The following is a 3,836-nucleotide window of genomic DNA, read 5'->3' on the forward strand; positions in this document are numbered from 1 at the left end:
ATTTTGCAAATGAAAAAACAGGTCCAGAGAAGATACCGCCAGCCCTGGCAGGTACCCTGCTGAGACTAGAACCCAGGTCTTCTGACTTTTGTTCCAGTGCTTTTTAAAATGCCCATAGCTCCCCCATGTTGTCTCTACCCTCCATCAAGAGACTACACAGGTTTGATTTGACAGGATAGCAACCAATTTTAAATGGCCTGTCCCAAGACATTGCTATTTGTCAAAGCACAAATAGCACAAATGACAACCCCCTAAAACAACAGAAGCCAAGCAGGGGACCTTGGCCTTACTCTACTTGACGAGGTTCTTAACAATAAGCTGAGCCCTGTTAAGCCAGAGAGCCCTGCTAACCTCACATCTGCCAGCAGGGGGAAGCCACAGAAAAGGTTTGTCAGCATTAAAGCCGCAGATCCAGGCTGAGGAGAGAACAGCTGGCGCTGATCTCCAGCAGGCCTCTCATCAAATTGGGCTGCCAGCCTGGGGCCAGCAGTCAAAAGCCAATGTGGTTGAATGGTAAAATGAAAGTATCCATAAATGCCTATTTGCTCTGTCATTTCAGATTCTTTACTGTTATACACTTAAATTGGTTGACCTGAGTGAGGGCACTTGAGTGAAATCATAACTTATCCACTCAAGAGCTGTGACATTGGGGATTTTTCTCTCTATGCTTTGTTCTCCACATTTGAAACCTATGCAGCCGCTGTATGGCTCAAATTAGAAATTAAGCCACACAGTAATAAGTGTGTGACTAATAAGTAATCAACACATATTAGTCAGTAGTAATAATGATTTTACTGTATTAACTTATTCCCGTTAAGTACTTATACCACACTTCCTATATAAGGCCTTACACCAGTTGTATAGAGACAGAAGAGTGAATAAGACATCCTCAAAACTACAATTATTACATTTTCTTCTAATAACAGTAACTGTATACTCTTTTCTTTTATTGCTTTTATTATGAGGACGCTCAGCACCAAATCTCATGACTAATCTTTGCTGCTCTTTTGACCCCATGGCCAATCTGTATCCTCCTTTTTCCTTGGTGCTCATATTCTATTTATATTCAAATTTTACTAGATCATTGTTTAAATCTCTGATTATATGCTCATATAGTTTTATGATCCTGAAACAAGGACGATATGCTTCTTTGCTAAGGGCCTGCTTGTGATTCAACCAGCTCCATCCCAGAGTCTGGGCTCGCTGCCTGACTGACAGGAAGCCCAGTTGGTCTCAGGAAGTCAGAGAGTGGTGCAAACTCAAAAAAATATTTACAGGTAAGGAAGTGACTAATGGGGTCTGACAGGAAGGGAGATGAAGCAGTAACAGTGACAATAAAAAACCTCCAAGAAAGGCAAGATGAGGAGCACTTTGGAAAGTTAGAGAAAAGCAATGAAAACAGAGGTGCGAGATCTCACTCCTAGGTATATACTCAAAAGAACTGAAGGCAGGGATGCAAACAGACATTTGCACAATGATGTTCATACCAGTGTTGTTCACAATTGCCAAAACATGGAGACAACCCAGGTGTCCATAAACAGATGAATGGATAGACAAAATGTGGTAGATGCATATGATGGAATATTATTCAGCTGTAAGAAGAAATGAAGTGAGGCATATGACAACAAGGATGAACACTGAGGAATTATTTGAGTGAAACTAGTCAGACATAAAGGGACAAATATTGTATGATCTCACAATATGAACTAAATATAATGAACAAAGTCATGGAGTTAATAGCTAGAAGACTGATCCAGAAGATAAAACAAGGATAGAGAATGGGGGAGCAGAGGTTTAATTGGTGCAGAATTGGTAATTACACTGATTGTAAATGTTTGGAATTGGATAATAGTATGTTAGAGTGAATGTAATTAGCAGCACCAATATGGGGGTATGATGGTGGTTGAAAGGGAAAGTTTAGGGTTGTGTACATCACTAGAAGAAAAGCTAAAGGATAAAACATGGGATTGCATAACATAGTAAACCCTGTTGCAGATGATAAGTGTAATTAATAATAAAAATGTAAGAATGTTCTTCCACGAATCAGAACAAATGTAGATTAATATTACAATATTAATAAGATGGTGGTATCTGGTATTTGTCCCTGAAACTATTACCTTTCTTTTCTCTTTCCCTCTCTCACGAAAACAATAGCCTCTTAGTACGTACCACATTCCTCCCATATTCAGTCGTCTACCTCATTATAGGTACTTTCCTACTACTATAACTCTACACAATTTACATGATCTAACCTCCATCCTCCCAGAACTCATATTGTTGCTTTGTAAACATATATCACCAATACTACTTCACACTTTCTCCTTCCTTACACAATTGACTTTCCCCAGCACTAATACTTTCCTTTAAAGTGAGCTTAACTAGCAATAAGAAATTGGAATAAGAAGAACAAAGTGACAAAGAGAAGATATAACACTTACGCAAAAACAACAGCTAATTAATCTCCAAGACTAGACAAAGAAGCTAAGGAACTGATTAAACCCGTCAAAGAAAAAATGTTGACAAGACAGCAACAAAAATCTACAAACCAAACCAGTAATCAGGAAAACATGGCTGAATCCAATCAACAAACTGAAAATCAGGAAGGGGGGCAGGACTTCGCACAAGCAATGAAAGATCTCAGAACATTTATCACTGACAAATTTGATGAAGTAATGAAAGAGGTTAACAGCGTGAAGACAACACTTGGAGGGGAAATTGCAGACATGCGCAAAAAAATAACAGATATGATGGAAATGAACACCACAATTCAAGAAATCAAAAATACACTTGCAGCAAATATCAGCAGACTAGAAGAGGCAGAGCAGAGAATTAGTGATGTGGAAGACAGTGCATTGGAAATCAAACAGATAGTAGAAGTGGTCAATAAAAAGGTAGAAAAAATCCAGATAGGACTTAGGGACCTGAATGATAACGCAAAACGCTCAAACATACATATTATAGGCATTCCAGAAGGAGAAGAGAAGGGAAAGGGGTCAGAAGGAGTGTTGCAGGAAATAATGAATGAAAACTTCCCAAATCTACTGAAAGAGACAGATGTACATATCCAAGAAGCACAGCGCACTCCACTGGTCATAAACCCCAACAGGCCCACCCCAAGACATATACTTGTCAAATTATCCAATGCTCAAGACAAAGAAAAAATTCTAAAAGCAGCAAGAGAAAAGAAAACCATCACATACAAGGGAAACTCCATAAGATTAAGTGCTGATTTCTCATCTGAAACGATGGAGGCAAGAAGGCAGTGGTATGATATAGTCAAGGTACTAAAGGAAAAAAATCTCCAACCAAGAATACTCTATCCAGCTAAACTAGCATTCAAAAATGATGGAGAGTTCAAAATATTCACAGATAAACAGAAACTGAAAGAGTATATCAACAAGAAACCTCCCCTTCAAGAAATTCTTAAGGGAATTCTGCAGGAAGAAAGGAAAAAACAGGACAGTCAGAGATGGAGGAGAGTGTAAAAGCAACAAGAAAGACAAAAATAGAAGGGGAAAATAAAATAATACAAACAAAATATAACAAACACAAATCCAACCAAAATATGGCTACCATAAATAACTCTCTAAACGTAATAACACTGAATGTCAACGGATTAAACTCACCTATCAAAAGATTCAGACTGGGACACTGGATAAGGAAATACGACCCATCTATATGCTGCCTACAAGAGACACATCTTAGACCCAGAGACTCATGGAGGTTGAAAGTGAATGGCTGGAAAACAATCATACAAGCAAACAACAACCAAAAAAAGGCAGGAGTAGCTATATTAATATCAGACAAAATAGACTTTAAATGCGAAACAATTGTGA

This window comes from Dasypus novemcinctus, chromosome 3 (assembly GCF_030445035.2).
Source record: "Dasypus novemcinctus isolate mDasNov1 chromosome 3, mDasNov1.1.hap2, whole genome shotgun sequence".
Classification (NCBI taxonomy): Eukaryota; Metazoa; Chordata; class Mammalia; order Cingulata; family Dasypodidae; genus Dasypus; species Dasypus novemcinctus.